Source organism: Delphinus delphis, chromosome 17 (assembly GCF_949987515.2).
Source record: "Delphinus delphis chromosome 17, mDelDel1.2, whole genome shotgun sequence".
Lineage (NCBI taxonomy): Eukaryota > Metazoa > Chordata > Mammalia > Artiodactyla > Delphinidae > Delphinus > Delphinus delphis.
In genome coordinates, this window is record NC_082699.1 from 34,301,714 (window position 1) to 34,322,219 (window position 20,506).

At 37.5% G+C, this 20,506-nt stretch overlaps 1 long non-coding RNA gene across 1 annotated transcript in view; it reads right to left on the minus strand.

Annotated features, from left to right (window-relative positions):
- The window catches only part of LOC132413116 (uncharacterized), a 105,271-nt gene extending 86,136 nt beyond the window's left edge, over positions 1 to 19,135 (minus strand). The window contains exon 1 of the long non-coding RNA XR_009516614.1: positions 18,753 to 19,135. This is a non-coding gene — a long non-coding RNA (uncharacterized lncRNA). The remainder of the gene's footprint in view (positions 1 to 18,752) is intronic.
- Between the last annotated feature and the right edge of the window lie 1,371 nt (positions 19,136 to 20,506).

Sequence of the window (20,506 nt, forward strand, 5' to 3'; positions counted from 1 at the left end):
AAAAATTATGAGATACCATTTTTAACATCAAAATGGACTCTGCTATTCTTGTCTTATGCAAAAGAATATATTGCTGGGGGTGAGGAGGAGATATAGATCGGCCCTACATTAGGGTAGATAAAAGCTGTCTGAAAATTCCTTGTCCCCAGTTGCCAGGTCCTCCTAGACCAAGTGTCACACATATAAGTTGATAAAAGAAATTTTCAGATATTGAGATATAGGGAAGTCATTCTGGCTTAACTTGAATTTTATGTTAACTAAATTAGCCTGTTTGTGGCCTATCAAACATACTTTGTACATCTGCTTTAATTATTAGACAAAAGGATACATTGACCAAAAGTAAAGAATGTCCATGTTAAAAAATAAAGATTAAATGTCTCTCTTCCTGGGTTGCCAATGCTTGTACTCCTTCGATAAGACTCCCTTCCCAGGCACCAAGACCATACTGACTTGCTGTGTACATGCTGGTCTGTTTTTTGTTTGCTCGTTTGTTTGTTTTTGAAACCTTGAAGAAATGTAACCCTGACTTGTTTAATGTTCTTTGCTCTGACAAGATATAAAACTGTACTGGAAACCATGCTTCTCTGGGAGCAGTTTCTCAGAGTATCTGGGAAGCAGGCTTCTGGGCCAGTCTTCAGTTTGGCTCAAATAAAACTCTTTTCTATTCTTATTATTGATTATTTTCATCCACATGACTGGGTGTAGTCAGCAGGAGATCAGAAAAACCCACCTGAGGTCACCTGGAGTCTACTTTGTATTGGTACTCGGTACCAGGAACGGACCTCCTTTTTTTTTTTTTTTTTTTTTCCTGCGTGTGGGGGAGCACATGGAGGGGGGAAGCATGGACCTCTTGAGCCCCCCCTGGCTTCAGAGCACTCTTCAGGTAATTCAGTGAGTTTTCCCTGATATCTGGATCTCCTTATATTAAGTGATGGTCCATGACTTTTATCTGAGCTGTTACCTTAAGACTTGGAGTCTTAAGGGGGTACCAATACAAATCCTAGGCAGAGGACCTGGGGGAAATTCCTAGGCAGAGGACCTAGGAGGAATTTCTAGGCAAGGGACCTAGAGGGAATTCCCAGGCAGGAAGGCCTGGAAGGAATTTTGGAGTGAATGGGGTTGGCTGATTTTTTATGTAGCTTAAAATTGGAAATTTAAATTTAGATTTGTACTTTATAATAAAATAAAGCTAAAAGAAAATGGGAGATGGTGCTTCTAAAGCCTCCCAGCTCCCAGACAGGCAGCCCCCACTGGAATTCTGGCTAGCTTCTACAATTGGCATGGAGCCAATTACTGCAAGTACTTTTCAAACCTTACATTGGCCAAGATGAAACTTTATTTTTTTGACATTCCAAAACTGATTTTTGCATGCACAATTAAATACAGCTGGCTTGATAAAAACATCTTTTCAAAATTCTGACCCTGAGAGAGAAAAGTACTCCTAGGAGAAAGCTTGACATTAACTTTAATCACGTCCTTGAAGTAAAAGCATAGCCCACGTTTGGCCTTGGGTTAATTGGTAGAACTTCAAGCCAAGGAAAACAACTGGAAAGAAGCTTTTTGAACTCAAGTAAGTAAATTTAACTTATTTCAACCGTTATTTTTGGTTTTGCATTTGCCAGGTGAATTGCCATGACACGTGCAGACATGATTCCCTATCTTTCCATTTGCGAGTTGTTTGTTTTTAAACAGAGAGATCCTTGTTTGGAAAAAATTGAAAAGAAAAATAGTTGGACTTCATCTTTTTTTTTTTAACATCTTTATTGGAGTATAATTGCTTTTCAATGGTGTGTTAGTTTCTGCTTTATAACAAAGTGAATCAGTTATACATATACATATGTCCCCATATCTCTTCCCTCTTGCATCTCCCTCCCTCCCACCCTCCCTATCCCACCTCTCTAGGTGGTCACAAAGCACCAAGCTGATCTCCCTGTGCTATGCGGCTGCTTCCCACTAGCTATTTTACGTTTGGTAGTGTATATATGTCCATGAAACTCTCTCATTTTGTCACAGCTTATCCTTCCCCCTCCCCGTATCCTCAAGTCCATTCTCTAGTAGGTCTGCATCTTTATTCCCATCTTGCCCCTAGGTTCTTCATGACCATTTCTTTTTTTTTTAGACTCCATATGTATGTGTTAGCATACGGTATTTGTTTTTCTCTTTCTGACTTACTTCACTCTGAATGACAGTCTCTAAGTCCATCCACCTCGCTACAAATAACTCAGTTTCATTCCTGTTTATGGCTGAGTAATATTCCATTGTATATATGTGCCACATCTTCTTTATCCATTCATCTGTCGAAGGACACTTAGGTTGCTTCCATGTCCTGCCTATTGTAAATAGAGCTGCAATGAACATTTTTATACATGACTCTTTGAATTATGGTTTTCTCAGGGTATATGCCCAGTAGTGGGGTTGCTGGGTCTTATGGTAGTTCTATTTTTAGTTTTTTAAGGAACATCCATGCTGTTCTCCATAGTGGCTGTATCAATTTACATTCCCACCAACAGTACAAGAGGGTTCCATTTCCTCCACACCCTCTCCAGCATTTATTGTTTGTAGATTTTTTGTTGATAGCCATTCTGACTGGCGTGAGATGATACCTCATTGTAGTTTTGATTTGCATTTCTCTAATGATTAATGATGTTGAGCATTCTTTCATGTGTTTGTTGGCAGTCTGTATATCTTCTTTGGAGAAATGTCTATTCAGGTCTTCAACCCATTTTTGAACTGGGTTGTTGGATTTTTTGATATTGAGCTGCATAAGCTGCTTGTAAATTTTGGAGATTAATCCTTTGTCAGTTGCTTCATTTGCAAATATTTTCTCCCATTCTGAGTGTTGTCTTTTCGTCTTGTTTATGGTTTCCTTTGCTGTGCAAAAGCTCTTAAGTTTCATTAGGTCCCATTTGTTTATCTTTGTTTTTATTTCCATTTCTCTAGGAGGTGGGTCAGAAAGGATCTTGCTGTGATTTATGTCATAGAGTGTTCTGCCTATGTTTTCCTCTAAGAGTTTGATGGTGTCTGCCCTTACATTTAGGTCTTTAATCCTACCCTTTTCTTTTTGTCCCATAGGCATTTGATTTTGCTCTTTGTGTGTATGTTTGCATTCGTCTTGTGTGTAAGTGTGCCAGCTATGGGAAACTCAAATTCGTTTCCTGAATGCAGTTCCTTGAGGTACATTCTCCAGAATTGGACTGCTTTCAGTTACTAACCAATGAAATGTAAAAAGATTATTTTCCTTTGTAATACGGCCTGGCCATAATACTCCCTAAATTAAATTTTAAGATGAAGCTATGAGATCTCTGTCTGTCTGGATACATGTATGTCTCAGTATGTGTCTTTGTCTTTGGAAAATACTATTGAGGTTAATCTGTAAATGAGCTCTATTTAATTGGCTTAAAGAAAAGTAAGTGCTTACAAACCAAACATTTCTAATTACAGGGAAACTAAACTAAATAAATTTCAGCTTCATGTGATCTGGAGAATATTCAGTATTAAATTAGTGCCTGGTATTGAAATTAGTTTAAGTTTGTTGTTTAAGTTTGTTAATTAATACAGACATATCTTTAGAATCATCAACATTAAGTATAGTACTTTTATTGTACTTGGGTTTACTGAAAGTCAGTAAGTTCATACTATATCTGTTGAACATTTGTCAGCAAGAAAATTAACTTGGTATGGGATAAAAGCTTTTTTTTTTTTTTTTTTTGCGGTACGTGGGCCTCTCACCGCTGCGGCCTCTCCCGTTGCAGAGCACACACTCCGGACGCGCAGACTCAGCAGCCATGGCCCACGGGCCCAGCCGCTCCGCGGCACGCGGGATCTTCCCGGACCGGGGCACTAACCCGTGTCCCCTCCATCGGCAGGTGGACTCTCAACCACTGCGCCACCAGAGAAGCCCGGATAAAAGCTTTTGAGTAAACACTGGGAATAATTATGTTTTAGAAATGTCTACTTAAAAATAGTTTTTCCAGATTTTTGGTAACTTAAAACTTTAAAGTTTTGCTAAATTAAATGATGAGAATTCATTGAAGGTCTAGGTCATTTTAATTAGGATAGGATAAAATACTGGAACATTAATTGCTGAATAAATCTAAGTTTACCTACTTTTGTCTTCTTACGAGAGGGAAACTATAGATGTTTGGGTTTATTAAACATGCAACTTATACCACATAAAAGAGAAATTATGCTATGAGAAAAATGTATTTAGAGGTTATGGAATATGTTCTTAAGTTTGCTAATCAGAAAATGCTGATATAACAAACAGTTCAATTACTTGTTTCTTGGTTTTGTTAAGGCTTTACGGGTTAAAAATTATAATATGTAATTAAAGCTACTAAAATAATAAGGGAAACATTTCAGTGTGTAAAGAAAGTAGGATATATGTTGTTGGTGATAGAAGATATGAAGAATGGAAATATACTTGTTGGGGAAAAAAAGGAATTTTGTATGTGGTCAGGATTGATTAAGATTAGATTGAAGTTAATTAAATACATGAATTTTGTTATTAACAGTAAGCTATTGCAAGACTAGAATTTGGTTTTCTCTCTCTATTAAGAAAACAAGGTTTTCTTGGAATGCTGCTTTTGATAACAGATCATGTGAATTTCTTTGCCTTTAAGTGATTTGTACTTGATTTTAAAATCTTTTCTTACTTTGGTTGAGTGAATAAGTATTATTTCACAATGACATGATTCTATTTGACCAAATTTTTTGAAATTTTTGACAAACTCCTGAATTTCAAATTCTAATTAAAGTTCTTCTGAGCTCCAGCTAACTTTGGGATGCTTCACAGGGCCCATGAGGCATCTCAGAAAAAGTATTAAACTAACTAGGATTATTTGGTAGATTAAATTATAGGGGAAACATTGTCAAATAAAAGGTAACATTAAGCCCTCTTTAAGTTATGTCTATATAAATATATCTTATAGATGTTCCAGAAATTATATGGAATTCCAGAAATTCTTATATGTTCTGACATAAAATGTTATCTGTCATCAAAATTGAGGCTCACACTAAAGGGATTGAACCTACTTTCATTCAAAGGCAGCAAAAACAGAATCTGTAAGTTTATGGCACATGTAAAGTCTATTCTGCTTCTACAAAAAAAATTAACCCCTCATTGTCAGACTTTTGCCATCCTGATGTCCTTGTAGCATGGCAACAGTCTGCTCCTAAATCAGAGATATTAAGATGGATAAACAAATAGCTGTAAATTAAACAATCAGGGCTATGGGAAATCTACGATGGCTCTCTGGCAAACTCCATTTTTTTATTTGATGGGTTAAAGGCTTCCCGTGCTGCAAGACTGATGCATTTACAATGAAAAAAGAAATGGTCAAAAAAGTGTTTTCCCCTTGGCATATACTTTTCTACAATCTCCAGTGACCAAGGCACCCACTTCAATGGATAAATCATAAAAGCCTTAACAAAAACCCTCACAAACTTCTTGAAATTATCAGTCACTATCATCCTCAATCATCAGGCAAGGTCGACAAAACTAATGGAAAAACTGGACTCGAATGAAACAAGAATTAACAACACAGGATTGAATGAATTGATAAATGTGATTCTAATTCTTAAGACTTTTTGTCTGAAATATTACTGGCTTTTAATCTTTGTTTTTCAGAGATAAGGGAACCTTTCACTTAAGCTCATTATGACTTACAGCAATTTGGTAAATTACACCTTTGTAAACAGAATTGAAGCATTTATCTTTTCTCTCTGCCTGATCCCTTCAGAATTTGGAAGCTCTTAGGTTCCTAACAGCCTTTCCAGGTAAGTAAATAAGGCCACTTCCTGGCAGATGCAGGAACCTCAAGATATTTTGGAACTCAAGAAGAGAGGAATCCACCTAAATCTGCAGGTATTGCAGGTAGAATCTAATGGCATGGCTTTCCCGGCCTTGAGAGGGGCTTTTTAAAAGTTCAATCTGAGATCCCTTATGAAAAGTTCCAGCAAAGCGAAATTCTAAAGAGCCCATATGATCAATTACACTTATGTAAATAATCAGGCCAAGTATATTGAAACCAGACTAATTTTGCAAACAAATCAGCTTAATTTGACTCTATTTGTTAAAAACGAGGATCATTTAGAGAGAGAAATTATGTTTCAATAATATGCCTTTGTGGATTTGATTGTCTTCATATGTGGTATTAGCATTGATCCACCTTCCCAAGGATGGGCACATAAATATCTTAACAGCTGGCAAATAGGAGGTTTATGGTTATTGGGACATTATGTTATCTCATTAGCTATATAGAGGGAAACAGATGAACCTCCTGTTCTCCCCATTACAGAGTTAAAAGATCTATGTTATCAGGATACCAAGACACCTGGTGGCAAAGTCTTTTGGGAATCTTAATTCCTAGTGCAGGTGTATATGTAAGCAGGAATATGCTCAGAAATCTATCAGTCACCATTGGTTAAATAACCAAAGAGACTGAAAAAAGCATGGCAGTACAACAGACATCCCTAAATTCCTTAGCCCAAGTAGTATTAGATAACAGAATTGCCTTAAATTTTCTGCTGGCTGAACAAGGAGGTGTTTGTGCTGTTGCTCATACTACTTGCTGTAGTTATATCAATATTTCTGGAGAAGTTGAGACACGCCTAGAAAGAATGTCTCAAAAGCAAAATGGTTACAAGATGAAAGAAAAACTGACCCTTTCAATGACTTGTTTAGTTGGCTCCCTTCAGGAACAGGCAATTTTTTTTCTCTGCTTTACAAATAATTATCATTTTCATAATACGTATTATTATTATTTTCCCAGCTATCAAGCTACTCATGATGTGTATCACCGCTTGCTTCAAGTCTACTGCTAATAAAAGCTCACGTACAATGTTTGTGTGACAATTCAATATGGTTGATAAAATGTATAGCCAATGAAATTCTTCCCTGTCAATATATCTTTGTACTTATCCATTATACTCAGTTAATTCCTGGGACTTCCCTGGTGGTGCAGTGGTTGAAAGTCTGCCTGCCAATGCTGGGGACATGGGTTCGATCCCTGGGCCGTGAAGATCCCACATGCCGTGGAGCAACTAAGCCCGTGCGCCACAACTACTGAAGCCCACGTGCTCTAGGGCCCATGTGTTGCAACTACTGAGCCCGCATGCTGCAACTACTAAAGCCCGCAAGCCTAGGGCCTGTGCTCCACAACAAGAGAAGCCCCCGCTCCCCACAACTAGAGAAAGCCCGCACGCAGCAATGAAGACCCAATGCAGCCAATAAAAAATTTTTTTAATTAAAAAAAAATTAATTCCCCCCACGACTCACTAGGTAACTCTATTCCTCAAAAAAAGGAAAGAGGTAGACTTAGCACCAAGGGACAGGATGGAGCCGGAGCAGCAAAAATTCCACCCCTGCCTCGAGGAACAAATTTTGATCATCCGTGCTTCCTATTGAAAGATTTATGGTCAAAAGCGGGGAATTGAAAAAAGAAATTTTCACATATGGAGCTATAGGGAAGTCATTCTGGCTTATACATGAGTTAACTTGAAATTTATGCTAACTAATATAGCCAGTTTGTGGCCTGTCAATTGTACATCTGCTTTAATTATTAGACAAAAGAATACACTGACCAAAAGTAAAGAATGTCCATGTTAAGAAGAAAGATTAAATGTGTCTCTCTCTGGGACACCAATACTGCTACTGCTTTGATGATAAGACTCCCTTCCCAGGCACCAAGGCCATACTGACTTGCCACATATGTGCTGGTCTGTTTTTTGTTTTTTGAAATCTTGAAGAAATGTAACCCTGACTTGTTTAATGTTCTTTGTTCTGACAAGATATAAAACTGCTGGAAACCACACTTCTCTGGGAGCAGTTTCTCAGAGTAATCAGAAAACTCGTTTCTATTCTTATTATTGATTGTTTATTGATATTTTTGTTGACAAAGTGAAGAGACCTTCAGACAACTCTGTCCTCACAGCCATATATCTGCAAATATACAGGAAACCCCAGGCAGGAACTACCCAGCTGAGCCCATCAACCCCAGAACAGTGAGAAATAATAATAAGTGGTTGGGGCTTCCCTGGTGGTGCAGTGGTTGAGAATCTGCCTGCCAATGCAAGGGACATGGGTTTGATCCCTGGTCTGGGAAGATCCCACATGCAGCAGAGCAACTAGGCCCGTGCACCACAACTATTGAGCCTGCGTGCCACAAGTAATGAAGCCCGCATGCCTAGAGCCTGTGCTCCACAACAAGAGAAGCCACCACAATGAGAAGCCCATGCACCGCAACAAAAAGTAGCCCCCGCTGGACGCAACTAAAGAAAGCCCACGTGCAGCAAAGAAGACCCAACGCAGCCAACATAAATAAATAAATTTATTTATTTAAAAAATATAATAAATGGTTGTTTTAAGTCACTAAGTTTGGAGTGGTTTGATACATAACAATAGATAGCTAGAATACACCTCTTGGGAGTGTAATTTGACAATATTCATCAAACTTTTAATCAATACATGCTAGCACCTAGAAACTTTATGTATTTATCCTACAGATATTTTGGAGCACATATATGCATTGTACCTTTGTTTACTATAGCAAAAGACTAGAAACAATCTAAATATCTCTACAGAAAACAGGTTAAATACATTCTGGCACACTGAAACAATAGAATACACAGCTATTAAAAGGAAAGAGGAACCACATTACATACTAATATGGAATCCTACAGAATAATTACCAAGTGATTCATTAACTTCACAGCAAGGTGAAGGACAATGTGTTTAATAGGCTATCATTTGTATGATAAAAAAGAACATGCATATATATATATGTTTGTAAATGCATGAAATATCTCTAAAAGGATACTGAAGAAAATGGGTAACAACAATTGCATCTGGGAAGGGGACTTGGACACCTTAAGGACAAGAAGTGAGAGAAAGATTTGATTTTCACTGTAAACTTTTTCAATTCTGTACAATGAGTGTGTATATATTACCTATTCAAATAACTTGTTAATAATATCTTTATGATCAAGTCACACTAGTACAATATTCTCAATTTAAAGATTAGAAAACTAAGCTCAGAAAGTGATCTGTTCACATCTGAAAGGTAGCCAGTGACAGAACCATGTCTAGAAATTATGCCTGCCATGGAACTCTTTCCTTGGACAGAATCCTTTGAGCTTATACCTTTTTAGTAAGCCCGTTCTCTTTTAGCATCTCCAAGAAGTACATTTCTTCCCTCAGTTTCAGCCTGTTTCTACTTCCAGACTAAGTTCCTCAGGACTAAATATATGTGTGGTGTATTTCTTTCCTATCTGCTGAACAAATTACAACAAATTTAGTGTCTTGAAACAACACAAATTTATTATCTTACAGTTCTGAAGGTTAGAAGTTCAAAACGAGTCTTCAAGGTATTGGCAGGGCTGCGTTCCTTCTGGAGGCTCCAGGGGAGAATCCATCTCCTTGCATTTTCCAGCTTCTAGAGATGGTCTATATTCCTTGTCTCATGGCCCTCTTCCTCCAAATTCAAAGTGCATTTCCCCAAGTTCTGCTTCCATTGTGCCATCTCCTTCTTCTGCTTTTGATCCTCTTGCCTCCCTCTTTTAAGAACCTTTATGATTATAGACATAGCTAACAAACTTATGGCTACCAAAGGGGAAAGGGGGTTGGGGGAGAGATAAATTAGGAGTTTGGGATTAACATATACACACTACTGTATATAAAATAGATAACTACTACTACTGTATAGCATAGGGAACTATACTCAATATTTTGTAATAACCTATAGGGAAAAGAATTTGAAAAGGAATATATATGTATATGTATACATACATATATCCATATATATGAATCACTGTGCTGTATACCTGAAACTAACACAATACAGTACTATACTTCAATTTAAAAACATATTATACAGCAGAAACAAACACACCATTGTAAAGCAATTATACTCCAATAAAGATGTTAAAAAAGTAAAACATAAAAAAATCAAAACATATATTATATATATATAAAATGGGAATGAGATGTTATGAGTTTGAGGTTGATCTCCCAGATAAGTGCCTCATCTATTGCTTTTATATATTTTCAATAAAAGACAAGTATTAACAACAAAAAAAAGAAGCCTTGTGATTACATTGGACCTACCTGGATATCTCAGCATCATTTTTCCATCTCAAGATCCTTAACTATCACATCTGCAAAGTCCCTTCTATGATGTAAAGTAACAGTCACAGGTTCTAAGGATTAGGACATGAACATCTTTGGGAGGCCATTGTTCAGCCTATCACATTAGCTCTAAATCTGAGGCATGTATCCTAAACTGTCTCAGTTTCTTCATCTATAAAACAGGAATAACAGCACTACCTATTTTGTATGGTTATTGTGCAGATTATAACAATTACATATTTAAAGAGCATAGAAGACTGCCTGACACATTGTAATCTCTGGATATATGTTATATATAACATCTTTTTATATATAACATGTGTTTGTTATTGTTTTAGTGAGCTCTAGTTGTCTGGTATATTAGAGACTTTCATCAAGAGTCTAATGATCTCTTCTCTCTTCCTTTAGACCTAACATATGCTGAGGATACAGAAGAGAGACTTTTTTTTTGGTACGCGGGCCTCTCACTGTTGTGGCCTCTCCTGTTGCGGAGCACAGGCTCCGAACACTCAGGCTCAGCAGCCATGGCTCACGGGCCCAGCCGCTCCGCGGCATGTGGGATCTTCCCGGACCAGGGCACGAACCCGTGTCCCCTGCGGCAGGTGGACTTTCAACCACTGCGCCACCAGGGAAGCCCAGAAGAGAGGCTTTTGCTTTATTTTAGCAAAACTCTAACAAACTCAGTGTAAGGGGAAAAAAGATAGCACATTCAGCAGATGAATAAAATTAATTTAGGATACTAGTTGACATTTTATATAGTCTTCTTCATTTGTGCTTCTGCAAGTACATAACATAGTGAATCTTTGCAATCGATCTAAAGTATTTACTAAGAATTTGGGGGGAATTTACTACATGCAAGGCCTAGTGCAATGGGGATAAAAAAGGTGGAAATAGCAGGTAATCCTGGATTTTTACAGCTGAGATTAGTGAGTCTTTTTTTAAAAACATTTTTTTAAAATAAATTTTATTTATTTGTTTTGGCTGCGTTAGATCCTCTTTGCTGCCCACGGGCTTTCTATAGTTGCGGGAGCAGGGGCTTCTCACTGCAGTGGCTTCTCTTGCTGTGGAGCACGGGCTCTAGGCACACCGACTCAGTAGTTGTGGCTCACGGGATTAGTTGCTCCGTGGTATGTGGGATCTTCCCGGATCAGGGCTTGAACCCATGTCCCCTGCATTGGCAGATGGATTCTTAACCACTGCGCCACCAGGGAAGCCCAATAAGTGAGTCTTAAGGAGACCAACTTGCAAAGTGCTACATAGCCAGAATTGGAGCGGAGACTGTGGCTCAGGAGATGAACTATAAACAGGAAAAAAATGGAAAAGTAATACACTGTGCTACACAATATTATATGTGCTAAATGAATAGTTAGGGACTTTGAATTGGGGAGAACTCTTGTCAGACGGGTTGATCAGAAAAGGCATAGTTAAAGGAATGTGTACATTTTGGATAGAAACAGAGAGTAAACGGGGGGGGGGGGAAGGTAATTTTGAGTGTGAGCAAAGACATAGAATAAAATATCTCTGACCTGTGCTGCAGAAAGTTTGCACTTAGTATTTATTTGTAATGGAGAGCAAACAGCTTCTCATGTAAGCATGCACAACAGGATGGGTGTTGTCGGGGAGAACTCTTGGGGGCAGGCATTTGCCCCGCCCCCTTCCACAGAGCAGGGTGATGTGCACATGATGTTCCATTAGCCAAGCCACTCCTGACAGGCGGGGAAGAAGCCAAGCAGCTGTGGCTACAATAGACCATTTGAGAAGAGGGCAGAGACAGAATCGTCTTTCTCAAAAAGCTTGAGACATCATGTGAGTCTGCTTCCTGATATTACAAATATAGATATCTGCAACACAGAGCTCAGCATGAAAGCCAAGGCTCTGGAAGTTTAATAACTAATCTTTGGGAGATATCTGTGGAAATTACTACAATTATTGAACATTTCAAATGTTCCAAGCCCCGTGCTATCACCCACTTTACATAAATATTAAGTCCTTTTAATAACCCTCTGAGGTAGACATTATTATGCCCATTTTACAAAATGAGAAGCCAGAAGAAAAAAGCCAAGAATTTAGTGCCCATCGTCTACATAGCTGCCCTGAGCCCCACACATTTTCCAACCATAATAACCTCTCACCAATCAGTGGAAGATACCAGCAAAAAGAAGCAAATTCTTTTCCGGTTTCTGGTTTTGTTTCTTGAAAAATACTGCAAGGTATTTCTGTGAACTGACTAAAAGTCCCAGAAAAAGCAGAAATGTACTAATAATAATTTGTTAAGTAATCTCTATATTGAGCGATATCAAAACTGAAACTAGATCCCTTTACAGCTATATGTGAGAAGTTAGCAAAGAGTGGGGAGAAGGGAAGACGGCTTTTCTTTTCCATCTCCTTCCTTCAATTAGATAAGGCTTAAAGCAGGCAATGCTTTGAGGGACATAGTCTCAGGAAGTCATAAAGCCCAATAAATTGGAAAGGTTTGGGGTAGACTGCAGAGGAAATGTCAGAAAGGATTGTCCTATTTCCAAGAAGAAACAGCTGTGCACAAGTGGGTACCCTTGTCCCCATTAGTTCTGTCACATCTAAGAGGGCCCAGAATATCTGGGCCATCAGCTTATTGACCACTGCCTTCTGATGCTTAAAGAAATGAAAGCGTTGTCTATGAATAAATGTGTTTAACTGAATTTAAAGTTTCAATCAAATTCTTTTCTCTCCCCACCCCAAAACAGAAATTCCCCAACTTTATGGCTTCGTGGCACGCATAGTGTCTCAGTAATTTTTCACAGTGCCCTAGGCCAAAGGAAACACCTAATGGTTAGGTTCATTAAGTAGTTAGGGCCAAACAATTTGATAAATATTTATGTGATATCAATGTAGTAGCCATTTGAAAAATGATACACATAAATTAAAAGAAAAAATATTATCACTTTGCTCCGAAAGGACCACAATTACTTACTAATGGTACATGTGTGCTGGTTGAGCACCGTACAACGTCTCAAACCTTGGAACCAGATTGGATATCACCTCCCTTTTTCCCTAGTTACATATTGATTCTCTTGGGATCATTGCTTTTTATCACAGCAATGGCTGAAAACCATAAAGTTATTATGTAACAGGAAGGAATGTAGCATGTTCTAATGTTGAAACTGTGAACTGTCTCAAACTAGAAATTTGCACAGATGTCACTGTGATCCCTTGAAAAACCAAAATATTCCACTGAACCCTTGTGAGTTTGAGGGTATTGAAGAACATAGTCTGAGAACTGTAATGGCCCTAAGCTATGGAATTTGAACTCTCAGAAAAGTAAGTCAGGTGGAACTCCTCCATTTTCTAAATATTTGTTCAGTTGCCCTGGAGAGACCTGTTCTGGAGGGAGACTAGAAAAGGAAGTAGTACCCAAGTGCTAAGATCCACCAGTGCTAGTCTCTTGGACTGCTCCTTAGGGAATTCACTGTTTCCCAGAATCTTCCCTGCCAATCTCTCAGAAGAAAAATGCTGCCCCTTACCACTGTCTATCATTAACATGGCTAGTTTTGAAATGTACTTTGTGGCTCCCACTAGGAAAAGTAATAAGATTTTTCATTCATACAGATCCTTTCGTGTAAGACACACCTTGATGTTATGGAAAGAGAACTAGATTTATAGATAATTGGATTGGGGTCCTGTTTCTACTACATACTAAATAACCTTGGGCAGGTTACTTACTGTTTCCAAACTTTAGTTCTGAAGATAATCCCTGCCATGTGCAATGCAATATTTTAATAATAACTGTATAACACATTTGAATAAAACATTGTTTCTCAAACTCAATGTGCATAAGAATCCCCTGAGGACCATTATGAAAATACAGATTCCCTGGGCTCCACTCTCATTGTAATATAGCAGGTCTAGGGTGGCACCCAGGAATTTGTCCTTTTAACAAGCATACCACCCAAGATGATATAAATTCAGGTATGACAAGTTGAGAAATATTAAAAGATGTTTTTTTAAACACTTGCAGATATATAACAATTTCATCCCCTCGATAACTTTTAAAGTAAGTAGGACTGGTATTGTCTTCATTTTATAGATGAAGAAACTGAGACTTTAAAAGATGACAGTGGCACCCCAGGTCTTCTCTATAGGTAGGCCTGTAATGATCAGAGGGATTGAATTTATCTTATGCATAAAATATGTATATGTCATGCAGTTCACTAAACTGTATATTCCTTGAGGACAGCAAGTCTTAATCATTTTTATATCTCTGGTACTTGACAAAGAACCTCAATGAATGTTTAATTTAAAAAAAACCTAATTTTTGAATTTATTGTATATATAGAAATATCTAATATTTCAAACAAAGCATACTTTGAAACATTTTCAGTTTTTCTCAAATCAGCAAAAGTCCTGGAAAAAAAAAAAAACCTCAGGCTACAGTTTTCACAAAATATAAATCTTTCTTTGTTTCCTAATAGCTGAGCTAAAAGTAACTTTCTCACAGTTGGGGAAGGATGATGAGGTCACCCAGTTCCACCCAGCAATGGAATGCCCACTTGTTGCTTGTTCAGGGAACTGATGATGCCAACAATCCTTTGTCTTTGGTATAATCAGACTCTGAAGTTCGTTCAGGCCTCTCGGTTCAGGCTGCCAACACTGGCAGCGTCGTTTCCAGATAACTGACCTCAGTTCTGCTGACTCAGTAAGTCAACTCCCAGAGTCAGACAGGACCCCTATTCAGATGGGACAAGTTTCTTAACCCTTTTTTTGGGGGGGGGTGGGGGGGAGTTATGAAACCCTTTGAAATAGAAGGGGATTCATGTGAACCCTGAAGCCAATGTCAGTGGACAGCTAAAATAAGATTTTTAAACTATTTTGCAAAACCAAGTATTTTATTTTCCCTCTTATAAAATATTTTCTACTGAGAATGATTTAACTTGGGTAAGGTATGGCTTTAGGGTTTATTTAATAAACTGAGAGACAACAGCGTGATTTTTGACACTCATTATGACTCAAAACATAGTTTATTCAACAGCAGCTTGTTCATGGCTATTCTTTTCATTCTATTATTGACAATGGAACATTTGGGGAAAGCTTGTATTCCCATAAAAGTTAAACACGAGTTAAAATGGAAAGAAATTTGGTGTGGAAGTTTGTATAATGACAGTATTTATTGGAAAGAAAATTGCATAATATAATTTTATTTCCATGAAACAAGCTATCACAAATCTCACACTTGAGACTCAATATAAAATGTTAATTATCAAGGGTTATAATCTCATACATTTAAAGGCAACACTACATGTTGAATTATGGAATAAGCAGAGCCTCTCTCCATCTGGTTCTAGAGTCAAGGCAATGTCTTGACCATCATATTTGGAAGTGTCTTTGACATCACAATATCTCAAAATACAATAGCACACACAGAGTGTCCTCAAGCACTTTCTTGGTAAAACCAGTTTGGAAACTTTTATCTTACACACAAGGCATGTTTCTCTTTTGTAATACAGCACCCTGTGAAGATTCAGAAGGCCAGGATGGATTATACCTTGTGTGGTATTTCTAGATCAGAGGTGAAATAACAAAGGACTATCAATGTATTATAAAGCTTATAAAGATAAGATATTTAATCAAGCTGTCGTTGAGGCAAATTATAGTGATTCACCCCAAAGCATGCTATTTCCTCTGGTAAATATTATCATTTCATCAATTTCACAACCAGGAAATCCAAGCTTTGGAAAATGTAAATAACTTTCCCCATATCACCTAAACAGGGATGACGAAACAAACTGCCGTATGACTCCATATTCTAATACCACACTGACTCCAATAACTTTCCTTAACTGAATGTATGTTAAAAATACTATTGTTTAGCTAATTCAGATACTATAGGAAGCAACATCAATGTGAATAATACAGAGTGTGAACGGAAGAAAATTTTACTTAAACTTTGGAATATGCCTATGTTTGGATATGGGTGTTGCTAATGTTCTGGAAACTGTCCCCAAAGCCAGGATAGGTAATTAGCTATCTTGATTTTGGAGCAAACCTCATACCTCTTTCTTTCCCTTTCAATGACTTTTGGATTTGAAATTTCCAAACCACAAAAGGAGATTAATGTACTTATGGAGATAAAAGAACAGATTTGAAATCATGATTATCTGAAATACCTGGTTGCTGTTTTTATAAAAGATAGTTTAGGGGTATAAACAGGAATGGTGATAATATTAACAGAGGAGCTATTAGAACTGAGCAGATGACAATGTCATGAGAAAGTTAAAGGCAAGATGTATTTGGGATAAGTCTGTATAGTTCATGCATTCATAGCTGATACTTTTAGTGACAACATCCCTTGCTATTTCCATATCACCAAGGAGACAGAAAAACACTTGGAACTAAAAAGGCAGCTCAACTAATTAATTTGTAATGGTGCTTTCAAACTGAATGTTATATTCTGAGTTTCTGAAAGAATTACACTTTGTGGTCAGCTAAAGATTTTGGAAAGGACTAGACATATTAAACATTCTGACAAATATTTTCCAATTTACATGGTTTAAAAATCACTAAAATGCCTGCAACATCTGATAACAAGGAAAATCTAAGAGTAAAAACTATTTTATTCAATATAGGGTTATGATTTTCATTGAATAAAATAAAATATCAAATAATATGAAATCAATAACACAAGTAGTATATACTTTTAGAAAATTTATAAGTAATTTTAAAAAAGAAAATGTAAGATTCAATATACTGAAAGGTAAACAACAAAAACAAAACCCAGGACTTCCCTGGTGGTGCAGTGGTTAAGAATCTGCCTGCCAATTCAGGGGACATGGGTTCGAGCCCCAGTACGGGAAGATCCCACATACGACAGAGCAACTAAGCCCATGCGCCACAACCACTGAACCTGCGCTCTAGAGCCCACAAGCCACAACTACTGAGCCCACGTGCCACAACTACTGACACCCACGTGCCTAGAGCACATGCTCGACAACAAAGAGAAGCCTCCATGATGTGAATCCTGTGCACTGCAATGAAGAGTAGCCCCTGCTCGCAGCAACTAGAGAAAGCCCACGCAAAGCAACGAAGACCCAACACAGCCCAAAATAAAATTAATTAATTAAAAAAAAAATAGACTGAGCACAGCAGGCATAATAGAGCCAGGCCATGCCTGCCCAAATTGGGGAAACTAAACAAAACAAAACCCAAGCCACCTTAACACAAACAATGGTAACTTAAAAAAAACTTTTACCTTGTGTAAAATAGGTACAAAATATTTGTTGTTTATAATTTACTTCTTATTGCTGTAGTAGCAATTAAAAAATATAATATTATTAAGGTAATATTTAAATATTAAATGTTTTAACATGAAACTATTCTGCCTTTTAAAAGATATTTATAGTAAAGGAGCACTTCATTCCCCTCACAACTAATATATCATAATTTTTCTAAAACTGTGTCTCTTTACTTTTCAGAACAGTAACAGTTGAATTCAAATCAAGATGAAGCAGGATCTGAAGGTTCTGGAGAACATAATAATAAAAATACACAACAAAATAATTTCACTTATTATGCAACTGCAGAACCAGGCCAAGTAAATATGCCGCATCAACCAGAAATTTCATGCAGTAGATATTACTTCTAGTTAACAGAGGAGGAAACTGAGCCTCAGGCCATGTATTTAGTGTGAAATCACTGGTGGTCAGTAGAAGAACTTTGAGGTCCATGATTTTAACCATTATATTTTCAGTTTGAAATAAAATATTAAATCTTCTCTATACCAAAGCAAAATTCAAATCTCTGAGTTTACAGATTCAATACCTAAAGAAAATATTTGCAGCCTGTAAGACAAATGATTTATTTCCCTTCTAAACAAATGACTCCTATAGGCAATGGAAATAATAGTCATAGATATAATCACTGCAGGGGAGGAAAAAATTTCTCCACTATCCTCTTAGAGTTTCCATCTGGGTCTAAGAATTAAACTGACATAAGACAGATTAACCCAAGAAAATCATACAAATTCTGTTACATTTTTACACATACATGGGAGCCTTCACAAGAGAATGAAGAAGTGACCAGAAGAGGAAGCACTTATACCTTTTAGGCAAAGAAACAATAAATTTGTGAAGAATTGACAAGATAAAGGAGTTTGGCTGGGGTAGTAAATGGTGAAGAAGTAAGTAGGAAGATAAGGTGGGTTAGTTTAACAAAACTTGTTTGAACAGATTTCTTGGCCCCAAATTCCTTGTCTCTGGTGAAAACGATGCCTTCCTTCCTCCTAGTACAGAGAGGTTACTTTTCACATGGGAGTTTTATCTCCTGCTTTCAGGAAGAAAAAGGAGGGTCAGAACGTCCTTTTTGCATCTGCTGTGTCTTAAGCATCTTTAATTTAAAATAATCAATATGCAAAACTGACGTATTTGGGGGTAAAATGTTCTGGTTTCCTTTAGCAGGCAAGTCTAGGAACATAAATACAAATGGCCAATAAACACAAAATACTTAACCTCATTAATAAGTGGGGAAATGCAAATAAAAGTATAATACAACTTTATCAAACAGGCAAAAATTCAAAACATCACAATGGATAAAACGAGGCTTCTGTGTACTATTTTTTAGGAGTATAAGATAGTACCTGTAAAAGAAATACACATACCCTTTGATTCAGCAGGTCCATGTCTTAGTATCTCTCCAACAGAAATATTTTCATAAATAGGCAAGGATGCATGTTCAAGAATATTCTTTTTTTGTGTGTGTGTGGTACACGGGCCTCTCACTGTTGTGGCCTCTCCCGTTGCGGAGCACAGGCTCCGGACGCGCAGGTTCAGCGGCCATGGCTCACTGAACCAGCCGCTCCGCGGCATGTGTGATCTTCCCGGACTGAGGCACAAATCCGTGTCCCCTGCATTGGCAGGCGGACTCTCAACCACTGTGCCACCAGGGAAGCCCAAGAATATTCTTAATAACATTTTTAAACTATAAAGAATTAGAACGAATTTAAAGTAAATCAGTTGGGGACTAGTTAAACAAATTGTGCTACATTTTTTAACAGAATAAAATTCAGACTTTTAAAATAATGAAGTAGATGTATAAGCAGTAGAAGGATATCCATGATATGACACTGAATTTAAAAAGCAGATTGCAGTGTAGTATGTTAGTCATGACACAATTTGGCTAAAAAAAGAGATATGTATATCTGAATATTCATAAGTACAGATGTACTAGGATAAAAACTGAATTGTTAAAAATGGTTACATCTCGGGACTTCCCTGGTGGCGTGGTAGTTAAGAATCTGCCTGCCAATGAGGGGGACACAGGTTCGATTCCTGGTCTAGGAAGATCCCACAGGCCATGGAGCAACTAAGCCTGTGCACCACAACTACTGAGTCTACACTCTGGAGCCCACAAACCACAACTACTGAGTCCGTGTGCTGCAACTACTGAATCCCATGCTTTCTGGGGCCTCGTGCTGCAACTACTGGGCCTGCGTGCTGCAACTACTAAAGCCCGCATGCCTAGAGCCTGTGCTCCACAACAAGGGAAGTCACTGCAATGAGAAGCCTGTGCACAGCGATGAAGAGTAGCCCATGCTAGCCGCAACTAGAGAAAGCCTGTGTGCTGCAAAGAAGACAAAAAACAGCCAAAATAAATAAATAGATTGTAAAAAAAAAGAAAGTAATTATGCAAATGCTAATTAGATTTCTATAAAAAAATTAAAATGGTTACATCTCATAAGGGAAACTTGTAAGGAAAAGTAGGTAAGGAAGAAACATAATACATTTCAAAAGATTTGTTAATTTGTAATTATTTCCAACTTTTTAGGTGAAAATGTTTCAGTCAAAAGGAGATAAGCATTTTAAGAAGTAAGAGAAGCACATCCCTAAAGAAGTTTGCATAGATAGAAGCTGACTTGAGAAAATCTCAAGGAGAAGGTGAAGTTTAAGGAAATGGAGTTCTCTGGAAACCACTCAGTCCAATTGCCTCTCAATTAAAAATTCTTCTTCCAACCCTAAAAACTGAAAGATGCAATATTTTGTTTGCTTGATTTTTTATTAGAATTATTGAAGTATATTTTATGTACAGTAAAATTGAACCAGTTTTAAGTACACAAACCTTGACAAGTGGTAGAGCACCACGTTATTATGTTTTAAGGCTCATCATTGCACCAGAGCAAAGGATCTGATAATCCATCCTTTCCAAGCACATTTACACTTCAATGGAAGGCTGCTCAAGATGCTTTAACCCAAGGGGATGAAACTCTTAAGTGTCAGAATCCATCAAATCACTTTAAGTCAGCAAAAATTGCCCATGACCAGGTTCCAGGCCATTCAGGAAGCAAGCTAGTAATTATCTGTGAGGTATCTAGAGTCTAGATAAGTACTCCAGAAAGTGGACATGGAGGGAACATAC